Source organism: Hyperolius riggenbachi, chromosome 10 (assembly GCF_040937935.1).
Source record: "Hyperolius riggenbachi isolate aHypRig1 chromosome 10, aHypRig1.pri, whole genome shotgun sequence".
Lineage (NCBI taxonomy): Eukaryota > Metazoa > Chordata > Amphibia > Anura > Hyperoliidae > Hyperolius > Hyperolius riggenbachi.
The window spans coordinates 40,067,654-40,089,341 of record NC_090655.1 but is presented as its reverse complement, the minus strand read 5'-3'; the positions used below and the strand labels follow the sequence as shown (position 1 = coordinate 40,089,341).

The following is a 21,688-nucleotide window of genomic DNA, read 5'->3' as shown; positions in this document are numbered from 1 at the left end:
GAAAATGGGATACAAGGCAGTTGGGGGCCCTGGGGCACCTCTTAGTCTAGTAACAATCTGTGAGTGACGGCTGGGGGTGCGCACTTTGGTGTCTCAGCCTTGGGTGCTGGAGGACCTTGTCCTGGCTCTGGTAGCAGTAGCAGGATGAATGTTTGGAAGGCCAACAGCTCCTGCCACAGCCCGCCCCTTACTTTCCTGATACCCTAGGCCATGGCCTTTGTGGCCTTGCCTGAAATACAGCCATGTACATACAGGTGCCACTCTCCCAGCTCCTCCCCTTAATTATAACTGGATTAGCTGTTACCCGAGTAGAATCAAAAATCCTTGGGTACATTTGTGACATGTAAAATATTGGGCTAACACTAATGCCGTCAGTAAGACAGCCCAGCAGAGGCATACATACAAAAAAGGGGCCTTAAAATTTGGGCGCCCAGTAGTGTCAACAGTAAAGTATCGGTATTTAATACTGATATTTTAGGATTAAAATATAAAATATCGGTAATACCGATATTTTACTATGGCTAAACCTCCACTACCCCTACACACGCTACCTACCTAATGCCTAAACCTACCCACCCCTGCACACTACCTATCTAATGCCTAAACCTAAATCCATACTGAAATGCCCAAATGAAATCACTTCCAGGTACAAGAGACTATCCCCACTCTCCTGCATAGTGGTGACCTGCATATATCCCTTGAGTATTTGCAGTAATGCTGAAATATGGAGTTGTATGCCATAGTGCTGTACACTTGTAAAATGAATACTGTACTTACTGTCAACCATTCCTAATGGTCAGAAATGCTGATTTACGATTTATGATTTACGATTCTGCAGAAATTCAGATTTTTGCCATTGCCGATTACCGATTCCGCACATTTCCGATTTCTGGGTAGTCTTCTTTGGCCATTTTTTGCCTTCTGTGATTGGTCCAATGCTTCCGAGTTCTGTAAATGGGCTAAAAAAAAAACATTTATTTACGCGGAATCCGAATTAGCATCCCTACCTATACTGCCTGCCTGTTATATTGTCTGTGTACTTTAAGCAGCTGCCATGTAAAAATCTTTTCAAGGGTAAACATAATTGCCAAATAAAACCTGATTCTGATTTCCACTGACTCAGGAAGTGTTCGCAGAGAAAACAAATTAAAGCCACTAGCTTTTAATCAAGTATCCGACAGCTGTACTTATTAACCAGCTGCTAGATAGTTGGACAAAAGTTACTGGCTTTGATTTGATGAACTGCTACCACTTCTTTGGTCAATGGAGATAAATGTTCTGCTTGTAGCTACCAATTTGTACATAGACTGCCGGTGTGAGTATAGTTGAACATGAGGGGTTGGTAGATGAGTTATTGGTGATGAGTGTGACAAGTGGGCAGCCTATACATCATCCACATCCTGTATGTCCAGTGGGGTGCACTGTACTTCAAACAGTTTAGAGAAGTCACACTTGATTCCATTCACACCTTTCCCTGGATAAACAAGGGCAGAGGGAAGAGGCTGGGGAAAATGGCTGCTCCTACAGCTATTAGAAGTCAGGACAAACTGTAGAAAACTGCTTAGATCTCTTTAAGGCCTCTTGCACACTGCAAGCAATTCAGATTCCGCTTTTTAATCAGTTTTTACCTCCGATTCAGATTCAGATTTGCAGTGTGCAAGGAGCAAACTGCAAATCTGAATCTGAATCGAAGTAAAAACAGATTAAAAAGCGGAATCTGAATCTGAATTGCTTGCAGTGTGCAAGAGGCCTAAAGTGTAACTGTCAGGCATAAAATTAATTTTTTTTTAATCTGGTAAACAAGTAAACAATACGGATGCTAACCAGGCAATCCAAAGGTTAAAATCACTATTACTTTTCTTGATAAATCATCATTACCCAGTTTACCTGACTCTTATTTGGTACACACAAAATTTGGTACACAAAAAGGAAGTTGCAGGGCATGCTGGGTTGTCCTTTTTTGCTTCTCTACTTCCCCTCAGACTTAACTAATGCAGCCTGAATGTCTGAAGCCTCTTTCCCTCCTGTTTTCCCTCCCACACCTCTGTTCCTCTCTGATTGACCAATATTTCTCATGCTGAGACAATGCACTTTCTATAGTGAAGGGCGGGCAAATCAGGCAGAGGAAAACTTGTTCACATCAGGGATGTTTCTGTGCGCTTTTCACAGCGCATTGCCTTGTGCGTTCTGCAAGGTATTGATTTTCCAATGTAATTAAATGTGCCTCGTTCACATTTATGCAATGTACTGAGCAGCGTTACAAAAATGTTGTGTTGCATGCATTTCTGTGCGTTGAGCTGTAAAGTGCACCATCAATGCAAGTGAATGGGTCCGCTTTTTTAGCGCATAGAACCGCATGCGGTTTTTAACCCTAATTGGAAAAAAAATACATTTACATATGAAAACAAAGCTTTATTGACAACTGCTACTGCTACAAAATGGGCTTAAAAAAAGCGCAGCGCAATGCAATGCACTGAAGTGTACACTAAAGCCAGCACAAGCGCATTCTGTTTTTTAATATGCGCTTTTACACGTTTCTCAGCACACCTAATGTGAACGAGGCCTAAAGGAGGGAATAACATCAGGATTGGCTTCAAAATAGCCACAGTTGAAATGGGAAATGCTACGAAGGATTTTTTCTTTATTTTTACTGTAGAAAAATCACTAAAATCAAAGTGTGGAAGTGCAATACATATGTTATGTAAGTAGAGCAAGTATTTATCTACTTATATATGTGGTTTTATTTCTGAGATAGTATGGCTGACAGCTCCTCTTTGAAGTATTAGGTGTAGAGGACCAACAGGACAGCCAGGTAAGTTGCAAAGTTTAAAAGAAGATGCGTATGGCAATCTCCACATCTCATTACAGGGTCACTGTCATGAAAGAGAAGAGCAGCACATTTCAAAAGTTAAAGAGACTCTGAAGCGAGAATAAATCTCGCTTCAGAGCTCAAAGTTAGCAGGGGCATGTGTGCCCCTGCTAAACTGCCGCTATCGCGCCGCTAAACGGGGGTCCCTTCACCCCCAAATCCCCCCCCCCCCGCACGACTTGGTCGTACATTTGGTCGCTCCTGGAGGCAGGGCTAACCGCCGCAGCCCTGCCTCCAGTCGCATCTATCAGCGGCGCATCGCCGCCTCTCCCCCACCCCTCTCAGTGAAGGAAGACTGAGAGGGGCGGGGGAGAGGCGGAGATACGCGCTGACAGACGCGCGTGGGGCAGGGCTGCGGCGGTTAGCCCTGCCCCAACCAGGAAGCGCTCCCCCGCTGCACCGAGGGGATTCGTGGGATCAGGGACTCCCGTTAAGCCGCGGGATAGCGGCGGTTTAGCAGGGGCACACATGCCCCTGCTATTTATGAGGTCTGAAGCGAGATTTATTCTCGCTTCAGACTCTCTTTAAGGAAAATGTTTTGCTTGGAGTTCACCTCTAAAATCGGCACATAACCGCGCTTTCATCAGCTTTCATGATTTGCAGATTTCGAATGACGACACTTTCAAAACTCTGAAAACCTAAAACATCTGCAATGTAGATGCCGGAGGATCTCGCTTTGGTAGGAATACATACATATATTTAAATTCTCCCTATTCCCTTCCCGGTGACAGTTTAAGAGACGCCGTCATGCAGGGCAGAGAGCTGAAGGGAACGTTATGGATTGTGGCAGCTATGGCTCGGGTAACCTTCTGAGTCAGGAGCAGGAGACACAAGGAGCAATAACTGCTGGATTTATGACACATAAAATTGGCCCGGATCTCGCCTTTATTGCCGCACCTTGAGAGTAGGTTATCTCTATCATAACCCGCTGATTTGAAACCATAAGTCATAACATTTTCGCAGGATATAGACTGCTAATTTTACTAAGAAAATACATCTTATTCCTGAAGTCCATCGTTTTTCATTAAACTGCTGTTTCAGATTTCTCTGCGGAGAATTTAAATCAGTCCCCTTCCCATTGTGCAATAAAGCCAACCGTCTCCGATTTTATAGCCTCACGATCTGAATATGTTCAGTATGAAATCTCTCACCATGCTGAAGTACATTGCTGTGCCCTTACCTCATTCTCAAGCATCGCTGGCAGAGGCTAAGGATGAATTCCAGCCAATATCAGTTCATTTTTTTCTTTATTTTTCATTTTCTGTAATACGTATGCCTTCACATTGTTCATCTTCTCCAATACCTTAAGTGTATGTTTATTTTTTTCCCACAGTACGTGTGACTTTGCCTTCCTAAAACAGAGGGTATTTGCATGCCATTGCTCTTATCATAAACCTCGAAACCATGGCACTTTTTTTTTTTTTTAAACTTGAATTTTATTAAGTTTTAAGATTTAACAAAACCAATACAAGCATCTGTTGTAAGATTGGAGAAGTTAGTTAGTATAGTTGGCAAAACAAGTGTACAGGAAAAAGGGATGACAACAAATAGGGTGAGGAATTAACAACATCTATGTTTCATATCGAGATGTCGAAAAGGTGTACCAAAGGAGACATCAGCAAAACTGTGTCTAGTAAAGAGAGAACACATACAGATTATTATGGGGGGGGGGGGGGGGGGGGAGTATTGCCATAAAAATAACTGGTTGTAGGCTCAGATGGAATACTACATTGATAGGGTTAGGAACAATTATGATCCTGGGCTGAATCAGTGTTAGCTGTAGAACAAGGCCACTCTATCACAATTACACAATCAGGTTGACTTTAACCTACAAATGGAAAGATCCCTTAAGCACCAGAAATATGGGGAAAGGTCCCCTTACCTAATTAATATCAAATGGCCAGAAACCATGACACTTTAAGCCAGTGCGGTCCAACTTCATGGACATGGAGGAAGGCCAAGCTCCTGGGAGCCTCGGTCTGGAAGGGGCGGAGCAGCAATGTCCTGGCTTCAGGGGACGGGAGACAAAGAGGTGGGCTTGACACAAGACGTGAGAGGAGGGGGAGTGACAGCATACAGATGGGCCACAGCAAGAACTGCCATTTGGACAGCACTATAAGCCAGTGGTGGGCCGAAATTTCACATCAAAATTCACATTTACACATCGTAATCGTAATGCGAAATTTCAGGGAAAATTGTAATTAATTTCGTATGTAATAGTAATATTTTATAATTTAGCGTAATTTTCGCACAATTTTGTGCCGACTTTAGCAGTTAATACGAAAGCCGCCATAAATGCTATTGCTACCAAACTTGCTACATATGTTAAGTTAAAACATGCCGTTTTTGAGAAAATCGATTTTAAATACGCAAAGAAAAATGTTTTTTTTAAACTTTTTAACATTTTTTAGTTTAAAAACTATTTTTTGTTTGCATTTTTAAAATCCATTTTCTTAAAAACGAAAAGGTCTTTTTGGAAAATTCTTTTTTTGCCTTGTATCCACTATTCTCCTTAACATTTGTAGCAATTTTGGTGTTACTACCATGTGTAGCTTTGCTATTCACTGCCAAAGTCAGCACAAAACTACGCAAAATTTTAGGCAAAATTACAAATCACTACACAAAATCAATTGAATTTACAAATCCTAATAACGTATAAGCATAAATGCAAAAATGTAAGAGAAATTTTGCGTAATTCTAATTAGCTGATTACGATCATTGCTGCTATAAGCCAATGGCTAGTAGTTTTTTCCCCCTGGCCATTTTATTAGGATCCCCATCCCTTTAAAGAATACTTTTAGTGAGAATAAGCAGAGGCTATTACAGGCTCTGTCTACATGAGGACGGATGGGAGGGTGCAGCAACCAGAGTGGTAGTGAAAAGGCGATGCAGAGGTTCCGACCGTACCAGGACCCTTGGAACTGAGAGGCTCTTATGGGGTACTACTCTAGTTGCTGCATTAGCTCTTCATAAGTACTGTATACAGTTTGTGGGAATCCTTAACAAACTATTTGTTTTCCTCTGCTTGGACCTCTCTCACACAGCAACTTGGGAAGGGTGACAGAGTAAAAATTGTACTTGTGCACATGACCCTGTGACTACATCGGCAGCAGCCGAGGTATTCTTGGCATTAGGGATGATCGGAAAGAGCAAATTCCGTTCCACCGGAATTCCGCCAGCGCTAAATTCCATCGCCATTACATTTCCGCAGAATTTTGCGGATTTCCGTGGAACTCCGCATTCCGGTGGAAAAATTTTACTAATTGCAAATGAAACCTTGTTTATGCTAAATGGTAGCCCATGGGACCTAGTGGCTGTTCCCCCGGTCTTTTTTTTTCTGCAACAGGAGATGTCGCTTATGCCATGGGACCTAGCGGTGGTCCCATGGCGGTCATTTTGGCGCCGCAGGTCGTGTCGCTTAAGCCATGGGACCTGGTGGTGGTCCCATGGCGGTCATTTTGGCACCGCAGGAGGTGTCGCGTAAGCTATGGGACCTGGCGGTGGTTCCATGGCAGTCATTTTGGCACCGCAAGAGGTGTTGTGTAAGCTATGGGACCTGGCAGTGGTCCCATGGCGGTCGTTTTGGCACCACAGGAGGTGTGGCGTAAGCTATGGGACCTGGCTGTGGTTCCATGGCAGTCATTTTAGCACCGCAGGAGGTGTCGCATAAGCTATGGGACCTGGCGTTGGTTCCTGGCACTCATTTTGGTGCCACAGGAGGTGTCGCGTAAGCTATGGGACCTGGCGGTGATCCCATGGTGGTGTTTTTTGCGCCGCAGGAGGTGTCGCATAAGCTATGGGACCTGGCGGTGGTCCCATGGTGGTCGTTTTGGCACCGCAGGAGGTGTCGCGTAAGCTATGGGACCTGGCTGTGGTTCCATGGCGGTCATTTTGGCGCCGCAGGAGGTGTTGCGTAAGCTATGGGACCTGGCAGTGGTCCCATGGCGGTGGGTTTTGCGCCACAGGAGGCGTTGCGTAAGCTTTGGGACCTGGCAGTGGTCCCATGGCGGTGGTTTTGGCCCCGCAGGAGGTGTCGCGTAGGCTATGGGACCTATACAAAATGGTTGGGATGGGTGAGATAGCTAGGGAGCTAGTTGCTAACATAGGATTTATTGGTTTTTGTTAACACTGTAATGGGTGCTGAAATAATTCCGATTTTCATGCAGAAATCCATTTGGGTGGTTTTTGTAAGCCTCTGATTGGTGCAGAAATTCTGATTTTCATGAAGAAATCCTGTTGTTTTCACTTTAAACTTCTTCGAGGGGCTTCCTTGTGATTGGCTTACAAAATTCGTCATTCAGCCGGAATTACGCATCATTCGGCGGAAATTCCGCTATAGCACTAAGGCAATTCCGTTCCGATGCGACGGAACGGAACCACCAAATTCCATCCGGAATTGCGGAAAACGGAACACTGAACGCGGTGAGCATCCCTACTTGGCATCTTGCAGCAATTTTACATCTCTGCTCACATATGTAAACCCAGGGCCGGTTCTAGACTTTTTACTGCCTGAGGCAAACTTGTGAGGATGCGTTCATGTTCTCACATGACGTGCTGCAGCTCAACACAATAGCACACTGGCTGGCTGTGAGTCTGTGACAAACAAACTGCTCAGCCACTCCATTCCTCCTCAGGATGGTACAAACAGTACAAAAATGCTGCCTTTGTAATCTCTGCGTCTGATGCAGATGTTTCACCTTGCTTTTTTGAGAGAACCTGTGTAAACCTTTCCAAAAGACAGTTTGTGCATTTTACCGGTTCTTTATCCATTTATGCTGGGGTTTAGGAATGCACTTTGTACAAGAGCCCTTACAAACACAGTACGCCACAGTCTCACAGAAGACAGGGCTGTGGTGCTGCTAACGGCAGACACCAGACAAATGCTGTTCATGTGTCACCAGGAATAAACCCATCCTAGGTTGCACAGCAAGCGCATGAGGAAGTGTGACAGCCTGCCAGCAGCCGAAGGGAGGAGATCCACATAAATTATTTTTATGGAGTAAAACACAGAAGCGTAATAAGCCAGAGGAAGGAGCCGGGATCATGTACTGAATATCTTATCTCCCATTGCCGTTTTAAATTATAAATGAAGAGAGGTGCGGGATACGGCGCTTTTGGAGATTGAAGGCTATAAAATGTGAAACATACATAATTCTTCAAATAGGTTAGAATGCACATCAAATACTTACATCAAAAGGGGCTTAGCACTTGATTAGCTGTGAAACGGGCTTGTTTGAGCAGACGGCAGAGGAAATCTACTCGCTTTAATGAATTCCAATCTTCAAATGCCTTGCTGACCATGTACCTTCCTTCCTAGAAATGAAAGCCATGTCTTGGGAAAGGGAACTGAGCAGAGCACTTTAAGATTGTTCTCCCAAAGCAGAAAGAACAATGCAGGCAGGGGTAACCTGGGATTTACTCATTTTCCTGGAATTACCACCTATTACTGGAGATTACTGCTGGGGTCATTGTGTTCTCTGATATTCTGATAGACGAGGTATACAGCTGGGCAGTAGATAGTCACTTTTTTAAAGAGGAGCGGTCAGCCATACAATCTCAGAAAAAACACATATATACGTAGATAAATACTTGCTCTACTTATATGTAGACGTTTTGATTTTAGTGAATTTTCTACAGTAAAAAAAAGAGAAAATACTTCTTAGCAGGGGGCGTGGCTTGCTCATGGACGGGTGAAGACGCTCTTGCTTTGAGCTCCCGCGTCTGGACTTAATTATCAGCGACATTAGCGACTTAAACTAGTCTCCCTCGCCTCATTTCACTATGGGAGGTAGAGACAACAAGAAGAAGAAGGATCAGGGGCAATCTAGCATGGCCCCAGCAGCACAGATCCAGCACTATCTTAAGCCGATCACGAGAGCTGACGACTCCGCTGGCACCTCTAAGATGGCGCCCGAACAGCAGGGGCACAGCCCCATATCACAGCCCACAGAGGAGAACTCATCTCCAAAGACCGTGACCACTAAAAAGGGCCAGTCTTCACCGATGCAGAATACATCTCCAAGGGCCAATAAAGATAACAAAGGTCAGTCCTCACCTTCCCCGAACACGTCTCCAAGGACGAACCCTGGCACACAGGCCTCCCCCTCCTTCTCTATGTCACCTAAGGCGCCAGCTGGAATGGCGGGGCTATCCTCTCCGACTCATTCAACAGGGTCAACATCTTATGAGGAGGTCGACTTGCATGACTATATTAGGTCTCTACCCACGAAGGGAGACCTAGAAGCCTACATAAGCAGACTGGAAGCAACGTACAAAAGGGAGATCTCGGAAGTGAAGCAGGAGATAAGACACATAGGGAACAGATTAGAGGACACGGAAAAACAGGTCGAAAAGCTGGAGAAGAACCAATCTGAACAGCAAACTACCATCGACACACACTCCCAGCAGATAAATGATCTTTACTTACGCCTGGACGATCAGGAGAATCGTCATAGACGCAACAATCTCCGTGTTAGAGGCATCCCAGAAGCCATCAAGACAACAGAGCTTATCCCGACCCTGCTTTGCATCTTTAATAAAATACTGGGCAAGGACAAGGACGACCATATCGAGATTGATCGGGCCCATCGCACCCTGGCCCCTATCAGTACCAACCCGGATAGACCACGCGACGTTATCTGTCGCATACACTATTATAAAGTCAAGGAGGCCATCGTGACCGCATCAAGAGACCTGGAGGAGATTGATTTTGACGGGGCAAAAATCTTGATTCTGGCAGACCTCTCCAGATTAACCCTCCAGATGCGCAGAGCAGTTCGTCCGCTTCTGGCCATCCTACGAGAGAAACAGATACCCTACAGATGGGGGTATCCCTTTCATCTACAGGCACATCACGAGGGCAAAACTGCTTTATTATACAGCCCCGATGACCTACAGAAGTTCAGAGACATCCTCCATCTACCAGAAGTACAACTGGATGAATGGCCGCTACATGCCGCAAAACCGCCAGTTAGCCAGCCTCAGAAGCCGAGATGGGCCACTGTTAACAGAAAAGGGAACCGCTAATCAGTCCTCATCTTCGCTCCTCCTATGGATCATTTCAGGAAGACATTTGCTTCACTCCTTGGGTTTCGAGTTATTCTCCCTTTAAGGTACTGTAACTATTGCTCCATGTGATCTGTTGGGCCCCGAAAATTGCCGCCATAGCCTAACGTCCCGCCTCTCCCTTCTGTATTCATATACTCAAACCTCCCGCGTGCACGAGACGGTTTATCCCATTCACATAGGGAACTTTCTCTGGGCCCCCTTTGTAATCCTATGCGCGGCCCACACCACGGAGAGGTGTGAGTCTCGGGGTCAGACGATTATTGGAAAGCGAACTCCGCAGAGCTTAAGTCGAGCCCTGGCTGTGCAGAGGAGGCCTTTGCCGCGGAACTTTGAAGGGAGAAATGCCTGGGGGGCAGACAGGGTCGATTTGGAGATGTCTATGGTTAATTTTAGTTATGTTAAACCGCTGTTACGTACAAATGCCTTACTCCGATAAAGTTATATGTGGATAGGGATTGATGCATGTATATTGTTTAAATACGTGTTATTCCACACTACTCAGGGTCTATGATACATGGTGATATATTCAAGGCCCTCTGTACGCACACCACTATTTTAATGGCTGGGCCACTTGCCGTTAAACGTTCCCATGTATGTTGCCCTTCTAGGTCAGGTCAATGTCAGTGTAAGGGCTCTGTTCACATCACCTCCACTAAAGGAGACCTTTGCTCATTGAGTCCGGCGGGGGCTCATGTATAGAGTTGGGTGTTAGACCACACGTTACGTGAGTTTCCTCTCCCCACCACATGATATACTGGTTCCGACCAGTGCTAAGACCACTTACATTGAGTTCTACGAGGATGATTTTATTCCTCGTGTTTTATGTTCTTTTCTTATTTAATTTCCCATTCCCCCTCAGCACCACTCCCCCCCTCCCTCACTCACCCTCTGCCACCAAGCCTCTAACCAAGCAAGGGACCCCAGGGCCAGTTGCTGATCGGTGCAACAAAATAAGCTTCATGCCCACTCAGAGATCCAAATGTCAGCCAATAAATTAAAACCATCAGACTGCAAGTGCGCCACCTACAATGTGCAAGGTTTTAATAATCCCAATAAGAGATCACAGATTCTTTATCATCTGCATAAACAGAGAGTTAAAGTGGCCATGCTGCAAGAAACACATTTCCGAAGCGACACCACTCCCTGTATTAACAATCGCTTTTTCAATAGGTGGTACCACAGCACATTCCCCGACTCAAAATCAAAGGGAGCTTCAATTGGCCTCCATAAATCCTTACCTCTGACAGACATAGACACTCTAGCGGATCCACTAGGCAGATATGTCTTTCTGAAAGGTAAACTATATGGTAAATCTATAACATTTGCATCCCTTTATCTCCCTAACACCAACCAAGGACAGCATCTCCTACGCTATCTAAGCAAACTTGAAACTTTTGCTGATGGTGTTATAGTGGTTGGAGCAGACATCAACATGTGCCTTAATCCCAAACTAGATTCCTCCAGCGAACAGGGACATATCTCATACAAATTAAGATCCCAGATAAAGAAAAAACTGCTGGATCTCTGTCTGGTGGACAGTTGGAGGGTGTTTAATCCAGGCGCCAGGGACTACACGTTCCGCTCAGCTCTACACAACTCATATAGTCGCATAGACTATATCCTAGTGTCGCACTGCCTACTGGAAAAAACACAAGCAGTGGACATTGGCATCCACATCTGGTCCGATCATGCGCCCGTATATTGTTCTCTTAATATGTCCACGGACAGTTACAGGGGGTTTCAGTGGAGACTAAACAATAATTTACTAAAAGATGATACCTGTCTTGAGGACATCAAGAAAGCCATATCAAACTTTGTATCTGATCATGCCAATGATACCACTGCGTACCCCATTAAATGGGAAGCATTAAAGTGTGTGCTGCGAGGGGTATTCATATCCCATGGCGCCAGGGTTAAAAAGGAAAAAAGCAGGAAAATTTCCTCCCTTCTAGCTCTAATAACAGATTTAGAAAACAAACAAAAATCAGGCATAGATACATCAGAGGCTTCTGCTCTCCAGCTGTCCAGTAGGAGACAGGAACTTCTGGCTCTGCTAGATGAAAGCTCCCTAAGGGCTAGAGAGAAACTAAAGGGGGTATGGTATGAGAAAGCAGACAAATGTGGTACACTCCTGGCATCCAGTTTACATCCCAGAAGTAACCAGTCTCTCATCCCCTAAATCAGAACCCCCAAAACCGACGGCTTAAAACACAAATCCTCTGAAATAGCCGCCGCATTCAAAGACTATTACTTAGACTTGTACAATTTAAAAGGCAAATTTCACAATCTGAATGCAGACATGCTCTCCAATAAAATCAAACAGTACATCTCTCAAACGAAACTCAAGCAGATAGGGGAAGAGGTAGCTAAAGAATTAGATAAAGAATTCTCAGAGGCTGAAATAGCTACTGGCATTCAGTCCCTTAAGAATGGGAAGAGTCCGGGTCCCGATGGCCTGTCTGGTGCATTCTTCAAAATCCTCTCAACCGAACTCACCCCTATACTTCACAAAACCTTTAATGCCATCTCAGGGACCTCCTCTTTCCCGAAACAGGCACTACAAGCACACATTGTGGTGATCCCCAAGCCAGGTAAAGACTCCAACCTATGCAGCAGCTACCGCCCCATCTCCCTAATAAACCTAGACATCAAGCTGTTCTCAAAAATAATAGCAGAGAGACTCAAGTCCATTCTCCCTTCAATAATAGACACCGATCAGGCAGGGTTCACACAAGGGAGAGAGGCAAGGGACAACACCCTAAAAACCACCTCTCTGATACATAAAGCAACGAAAGATGGCAGTCAGATGTGTTTGCTTACTATTGATGCGGAGAAGGCATTCGACAGGATCCACTGGGGTTTTCTCAGAGAAACTTTAGCTCAAGTGGGGTTGGGACAAAACCTGATTCATAAGATCTTAGGGTTATACGCTGGCCCGTCCGCAAGGGTCTGTGTTAATGGGATCCTGTCGGATGCCTTCCCCATCTCCAATGGGACGAGGCAGGGTTGCCCCCTGTCCCCAATGCTATACATATTGTGCATGGAACATTTCGCTGAAGCTCTGCGCATGAACCCTGATATCAAAGGCCTTCAGTCTGGCGATCAGCAATCCAAAATAGCCCTGTATGCTGATGATCTGCTTCTCTTTATTACCGAACCACAGATCACCCTACCAAATTTTTTAAGAGAGGCGGAACGCTTTGGAAACCTCAGCAACTTTAAAATTAATCTAGCCAAATCCGAAATACTCAACATCTCTATTCCAAAGCATAAAGCAGATCTCCTTAGGACTTCCTTCCCTTTCAGATGGGCATCTCGCTCTATTACATACCTGGGTGTCCATATCCCAGCAAATCTGTCAGAACTATACCAATTAAACTACATCCCCTTGCTAGACAAGATAACCCAAGACCTCAAAAACTGGTCCAAATTGAAAATCTCCTGGCTAGGCAAGGCAAACGTCCTTAAGATGGATATACTGCCACGCCTTCTTTACGTCTTCCAAGCCATCCCGATAAACGTCCCTAAACCTTTTTTCTCTAAACTTAGAAGTACAGTCATTTCGTTCCTGTGGGGCGGTAGGAAATCACGTTGCCACTTCAACCTGTTGGTCAGGCCCAAACCAGAAGGAGGTCTGGGCATTCCCTGCTTTAAAAAATACCATGAAGCTGCCCAGCTGATCCTAATTTTAGACATATTCCATAACGGCTCGCAAAAACACTGGGTTCCCATAATAACTGCAGAATCTCCGGTAGACCCTAGAGCTCTTTTATGGACTACCAAAAATCTCAGACCTTCCAGAAACGCATTACCATTCTGGATCAGGGAACTATTGGACGGGTGGGACAGGGCCAGAGCAGCATACAACATATCCTCCATTCCCAGTCCCTTGAGCAGTATCTTGGATAACCCACAATTTAGCTTATTTATGCACGCCCCTAGGTTCCTGGGCAGGGACAGGTCTGCTTGGCCGCAGATCAGACACTATATCACAGGGCGTTCATTGTCCGCTTCTGAAACATGGGATGTGAGAGACACTCCTCAACCCCCCATGCAATGGTTAGTAAAATCTTTATTCCAGGGGTTCTACAGAAAATTATCCAAAGCAGGGAATATACACAGAGACCTCACCTTCTTCGAGCAACTGTGCTCCCTACAGGGAAAACCAGATCATATGATCTCACAGGTATACTCTATGCTGGTCTGCTCAGTTGGGGAGATCAACCTAGAAAACATCCAGAACAAATGGCACAAAGATCTGGGTAGGGTTCTTGAACCAGATGAATGGGAGAAATCCTTTACCCTCTCCCACAAAACATCTCCCTCAATTTTAGCCCAGGAGAGAAACTACAAAATATTCTGTAGATGGTTCAGAGATCCACAAACCATACACAGATTTGACCCACAGACACCTGATATTTGCTGGAGATGCTCAACCCAAATAGGCACCTATTTTCACACCTGGTGGGCATGCGAATCTATCCAGCCCTTCTGGAAACAGGTGTTTAAACTACATGAATTACTGTACCTAACCCCCCTCCCCTACCTCCCAGAGATAGCTCTATTATCCATCCTACCAGGATCTATCAAAAACATTAAAAAATCCATATTTCGCTACATTTTGATATGCGCCAGATTGCTGATCGCCAGACTTTGGAAGAACCCCAGGCGCCCCTCGGGAGGGGAGTTGTTTCAGGAAATAAACCAGCTAATGAGACTAGACGATCTAATGTTATCCGCCCAAGCGAAACAGGATCTATGGTTCCAAAGATGGGCAATTTGGATTGATTTCAGGGATACAGATAAAGCTCTTGTGTTCTGTAGTTCTGCCTAGTCGTTGGGCCTCTACCCAATTGATGGAAGTATCGGGACTAGGTGCCCCACCTACAAGATGGGTATAATTGTAGGTCCTTTGGTTCCTCAATGCTAAGTAACACCATAGGGGCTGGTGACACCCTCTCTTTCCCCCCCCCCCTCCTTCCCACCCCAACCCCAATTCCTTCCACCTATTCCCCCTCCCCTCCCCCCCCCCCCCCCCCCCCCCTCTCCTTGTTTTTGTATATAAAACCGGGATACAGTTCTGTCATTGGATAAGTATGTTAGCGTGTTGTCACAGTGTCCATCTTACCTTACTGTCTATCTATAAGTATGTTTACTGTTGCAATTGAATGTGAATATCATTACCTTGGTGACAACCGTCTGTTATTATCTTGCTGTTTCCTTGAATAAAAATAAATTTTTCAAAAAAAAAATACTTCTTAGCATTTCCCATTTTAACTCTGACTATTTTGAAGCCAAGCCTGATGTCATTTCCTCCCTTCCTCTGCCTGATTGTGTATTGCCCACCCTCCACTATAGAAAGTGCATTATCTCAGCATGATAATTATTGGCCAATCGGAGAGGAACAGAGGTGTGGGAGGGGAAAACCAGGCGGGAAAAAGAGGCTTCAGCCAATCAGGCTGCATTCGTTAAAGTGAACCTCCACACTAAAAATCTACTCAGCAGCACTGAAAAAGGCTTGGTGTTTCTTTAACTATTTCAAAGCATCAGAATTTTGTTTTTCTTACCCAAGGCTCATTTTTAGCTGCACAGAAGCTAAGCTCCGCCCCATCAAAGAAATAGGCCTGGGCATTTTTCCCCTGATGCTGTGCAAACCATGATGCGATTTTTGATTGTTGTTCTTCGTCTGCTGTTTTGCCGCATATTTGTTTTTTTACATTTTGAATTTGAGATTTAAAGCCTAGCATGCGCAGCTGGGAGGGGTGATCAGGACACAAGTCAGTTGGAACTGTGTCTCATGCTCTCTGTCACCTCCTTTCAACCAAAAAGATGGCTGCCCTCATGAAATCACTAACCTTTGCCTGTTATTTTAAAACAGGGCGGGTAAGAGATTATATTACCTATCTATATTATTAACATAACTAATGAAACTTAATGACAGTATGTTTGTTTAGGCTGAAGTTCCTTTTTAAGTCTGAGGGGAAAGTAGAGAAGCAAAAAAGGACAACCCAGCATGCCCTGCAACTTCCTTTGTGCAACAAGGTACCAAATAATAGTCAGGTAAATTGGGGAATGATCATTTATCAACAAGTAGTAATGCTCGGATATCCCCCAATCACGAATTAGAGTAAATCCAGCCACACCAGAATCGTAAATCCGGATATGCCGTGATCGTGATCTGGATTTGAATCAGAGCTCCGAATTCAACTCGGATTTTAGCTGTGATTACATGGATCACGGATTTGACTTTAATGTTAATAGCAAAGCCCCCATACATGCTACAATCACGAAAATTGTATGTTTTTCAAAAAGACCTTACAGTTTTTGAGAAAATAAATTGTAAAGTTTCAAATGAAAAAAAGTATTTGTGATTAAAAACCGCCAACTTTGGAGGTTAATAGCAAAGCCCCCTTACATCATATAAACACCAAATTTCTCAGATATGTTAAGTAGAACAGTGGGAATATGGGGCAATTTTTTTTTCAAAAATACCTTATCGTTTTTGAGAAAATTGATTTTAAAATTGTCGCCATCCACGCTGCTCTCCACCACTCCTGAAGCTTGCTAGGGCCCACTTTCACTTTTGTGACCGCTGGGTCACGACGCTGGAAGGAAAGAGGTATATCTCTCTCCCAGCGCACAGGGAGGTGGGGGAGCAGCAGGGGGCACAGCCAGGGAGAGAGAGCTGCCCCCTAGTGGGTACATTGAGCATGGAATCCCTCTCCTCTCATTGCCCTCCGAGATGGTGACAAATATTGTCACTACTTTCAGGGGGGCTATAGACCCACCACGGTGGTGGTGTCGGGACACAGAGGCACACAGTGTTGGTGCTGCAGGAGGTAGAGGTCAGTGAGGGTGCTGGGAGAGGTCAGTGTTGGTGCTGGGGGAGGTAGAGGTCAGTGAGGGTGCTGGGAGAGGTCAGTGTTGGTGCTGGGGGAGGGAGGGGTGGGGTGAGCTTCCTGCGGGTGGTAGGTGGAGCTTTGGATGTGGTAGAGCCACATTAATCCATGCCCTGTGGTGAAGAGGATCAACCAATCTGAAATAGTCTGTATGCATGATGGATTATTATGGCTCTGTACAATTAACAAGCTGACACATCATTGCATACCAGCGGTTCTGTAGGTGTGTATAGCTATCAGGAATATCAAAAAGATGATTTGCATATTCAGCAGTGATGCATTGTGGGACACCTCAGAAGCTCACTCCAACCTGAATAATCGAGAATCGTGTTTTAAGAAGGCAAATTTATATTTTATATGTATGTACAGTATTTTAAAAGTGATAATGTTTTGCTGGAAATGGTCCTTTAAATAAGATTTTTTTGGGGGGGTTGCTCTGCTTACTATGTTTTCCCTGCTAGCTAGTAGCTACTTTGTGGTTCTGTTTTTCATAATGCATAGAAACCATAAGCTTTTTTCTTAGTTTCCCTACATGCATTGCTGAACATAACGTGAACTGCACTATGCATAAGCAGCAATGGTTAGCAGTCACAGAATGATGCTGACAGCCTTTTGGTATACAGATCATGTATGAAAAGAGTAAGCAGGGCCAAACGGATACAGCCATATGAATGATCCCAAATCAGAGGTGATTCATCATTAATACACAATACCTCAGCAAATATACAAAATAACGACTGGAAAATATAAGCCTATGAAGTAGGAGTTTTGTGGATTAAAACCAAGTTTAACAAATGGAGAGGTTGCTAAGATCAGCGCTGTCACCTTTTACAGGGGCGACTTTGGTTGCAGCAGGGCCTTTTCTACAAATACCAGTGCTGGTGACACTTGTATGGTTCCTGACAAGTGGAAATAATGATGTATGGATCGCATGTGGAATCCATGACATGCTCTTTCCAACATGTGGCCCGGCTGACCTCCCAGGTACAGGCAGTGCTTAGTGAAATGTTGTCTGGCAAATTGCTAAAAGCACTGCATCATTTCTCCCGCTTATTGTTTTGGCGTGGTACGGAGTAATGCGGATTTCTATTACATGCTAGTCAGGCATAAAATGACACTGTTCAATTCAATAATAACGTAAAGGACGCTCGGTTTTAGCCAAGTTATTTGTCTCCTGTGTAATAGGAGACACAGCGGCCTTCCAGCCTCATGAGGTAATGCTGAGAGGTAAAGTGTAATTCCAGTCAGAGAATTAGGGCAATTTTGTGTCCTGAGAGGCCGGGCAGAAATTGCTGTACGAGTATTTTCTTTCTTCTGTCTGACCACCTGCTTACCTAACCTCTGAACAAAGGAAGTGAAGTCACAGTAGTGCATTTGTAGGGCACTCTGTCTTTGCTAAACACTTGCCTTTATAGAGGACCTGAACGCAGATCTTCCTCCCTGCTCTAAAAGATACGGTACAAAGCTTTAAAGAAAAACATTTCTGACGGCGCGGGACATGACAGCTACAGGGGGCTCATAGAAGCCCCAGGTAAGTGTCTGTTTTTGTTTATTGCAGGACTCCACAGCACCCCTTTAAGGCAGACCTGAACTCGGAATTTGCTCTCTGCTCTAAAAAATAAGCAACAGCATAACGACCTTTACATAAAAACATTTTTTGTTACCGCTGACACAAATCCTGCAATAAATCTGCAGTGTGTCTACTTCCTTCTTTCCCGGAAGCAGACACAGGGTTAACATCCTGTGTTTACAAATTAGCTGCTCTGCCAAGGCAGCCAGCTGACACAGCTGAGAGATCAAATTGCAGTTGTGATTAGTTAGAGATGCAATAAGGCTAAACTCTCTACATACAGGGTTCCTTTCTCTATGTTTTCCTTCTGTCTTGGACAAGAGTTCAGGTCCACTTAAGAAGAACATTAACCCAGGATTGTAACTTAATCCCAATCAGTAGCCAATACCCCCTTTTCCACCATAAATCTTTATCTTTTCTCGGTTAGATCATCAGGGGTCGTTGCTGTGGCTGATACTGTGTTGAAACCCCTCCCAAATGTGATGTCACAGTCATGGCCCTGACGGATCCTGTCTCTGAACCTCGTTGCATTGTGAGAAACAACAGCTGTTTCCAACTGCCAACTGCCCTCTGAGCATATATACAGAAAGCAACCTTTTAGCCTATCATATTGTTAGGGCCTATTTCCACTACACGCGGATTCTGGATGCAAAAAACTGACTCCAATGAATACTTGTGGGCTTGTTTCCACTAAATGCGATTTTTACTGATACAGATTTCCCGTAGGCATTCATTGGAGTCTTTTTGCATCCAGAATCCACGTGTAGTGGAAATAGGCCCTTAAGGCTCGTACACACGTCTGATGAAAGGTAACAATGGGTCCGCCGTCACCAGGGCCGGCCTTTGACCTGAGCGACCTGTGCGATCGCTCAGGGCGCCGGCTTCCAGGGGGCGCTCCTGCCGCCTGTGTTTTAAGGCGGAAGCTGCGGCCCCGGCTGGGTCCGTCTCGCTCCGCCCCCTGGTGCCACTGCTGGGGGTGATTTGGGGGCAAAGTTGGCAAACCCCGTGTGGCCACCGTGATGTAGGGGGAGCCGCGGGGAGGGCAGCCCGACCTCTCCCTCCCTTCCTCTCCGGGCCACCCTCCGTGCACCCCCCTCCGATGCGGATTGCAGCAGTGAGAACAACAACTCACCTTCCTGGTTCCGATCGCCGGCGCCTCTCACTTGCCGCTGGTCTCCTCTTCTACAGTCACTGATATTAGACACTAAACTTCCTGCTTCACAGGAAGTTTAGTGTTTATCAGTAACTGTAGAAGAGGAGACCAGCGGCAAGTGAGAGGCGCCGGCGATCGGAACCAGGAAGGTGAGTTGTTGTTCTCACTGCTGCAATCCGCATCGGAGGGGGGTGCACGGAGGGTGGCCCGGAGAGGAAGGGAGGGAGAGGTTGGGCTGCCCTCCCCGCGGCTCCCCCTCCACTATGAGGGGGGGCACCTACCTATCTAACCTATACTGGGGGCACCTGCCTATCTAACCTATACTGGGGGCAGCTACCTATGTAACCTAATTTGGGGGGGGGGGGGCACCTACCTATCTAATCTATACTGGGGGCAGCTACCTATCTAGCCAATACTGGGGGCACCTACCTATCTAACCTATACTGGGGGGCAGCTACCTATCTAATCTATACTGGGGCACCTACCTATCTAACCTATACTGGGGGGCAGCTACCTATCTAATCTATACTGGGGGCAGCTACCTATCTAACCTATACTGGGGGCAGCTACCTATCTAACCTATACTGGGGGCAGCTACCTATCTAATCTATACTGGGGGGAGCTACCTATCTAGCCAATACTGGGGGCACCTACCTATCTAACCTATACTGGGGGGCAGCTACCTATCTAATCTATACTGGGGGCAGCTACCTATCTAACCTATACTGGGGCACCTACCTATCTAACCTATACTGGGGGCAGCTACCTATCTAACTTATACTGGGGGCAGCTACCTATCTAACCTATACTGGGGGGAAGCTACCTATCTAACCTATACTGGGGGCAGCTACCTATCTAATCTATACTGGGGGCAGCTACCTATCTTACCTATACTGGGGGCAGCTACCTATCTAATCTATACTGGGGGCAGCTACCTATCTAACCTATACTGGGGCACCTACCTATGGTAGATCCCCCCCTTAGTGTATATAGGCTACTAGTCTTGTAGATGTAGGCAGATTCCCCCTTTAGCATATATAGGCTACTGGTCTTGCAGTCGCAGATCCCCTTTTAGTGAATTTAGGCAGCAGATAGCACCCCCCCCCCCATTAGTGTATGTGTGTGGTGCGCTCACACGCAAAGAGGATGAATGGGGGGGGGGGGGCACCAAAACCTGGTTACGCTCAGGGCGCTGTGAAACCTAAGGCCGGCCCTGGCCGTCACCTCCCGCTGGGCGGGTTTTCAGCAGACAGTACAGCGTGTGTACAGTCTGTCAGTGGACTGATAAGGCTGTTTCTGAGTGATCCGCCCGGCCAAAAATCGGCTGAGTGTATGGGCCCCTTTAAGGTGGCCATACACTGGTCGATTGCCACCAGATCGACCAGCAGATAGATCCCTCTGTGATCGAATCTGATCAAAGAGGAATCTATTGGCTGCCTACACTGCAAACAGATTTTGAATCGATTTCACTATGAAACCGATTCACAATCTGTGGAGCTACCACACCCACCGCCTCACCCCCCCCCCCCCCCCCCGCATACGTTACATGATCCGGCTGGCCCAAGTCCCCTGGTCTCCGCTGTCTTCTTCTCCGCTCTGGGCTCCAGCTTCACTTTACTTCCTGTTGGGGGAAGTTTAACCAATAGAGGGTGCTGTACTGTTTAAACTTCCTGTCGGGACAGGAAGAAGTGAAGCCTGCCGGAGCCCAGCCGAGAAGGAAGAGCGGGGATACGCGCCGGCCGGATCAGGTAATGTATGGCAGCTAGCGTCGGTCGTCAGACATTCAGACGCCACTGTCGACGCACTCCCGACCCTCCGGGAATCTAGCAAAATCTTCCACGAGGACAGATCGACGGGAACAATTGTTTTAGTGCGGAAATTGATCGTTTGGTCAATGTTTGCGCAACGATTTCACAGCAGATTCGATTACAGTGATCGAATCTGCTGTATAGCGCCGGGAAATAGTATGGGCCTCTTAACTTAAGAGGATTTAGGACAATCCCAAATATAAAAGCATCACTGAACGTCTTCAGTCGGGCTTCAGCTGGCCATACACATCGATTTTTCCTCAATTTTGATCAAATCTGCTAGAAATCGATGCGACAGGCAGCCCAATTGATTGCGAGATC

The 21,688-nt window shown here is 45.8% G+C and overlaps 1 protein-coding gene across 2 annotated transcripts in view; it reads left to right on the top strand.

Annotated features, from left to right (window-relative positions):
- Nucleotides 1-21,688, top strand: part of ADGRA1 (adhesion G protein-coupled receptor A1) — a 1,508,265-nt gene that overhangs the window by 1,454,118 nt on the left and 32,459 nt on the right. The gene's annotated exons all lie outside the window — the stretch shown is intronic.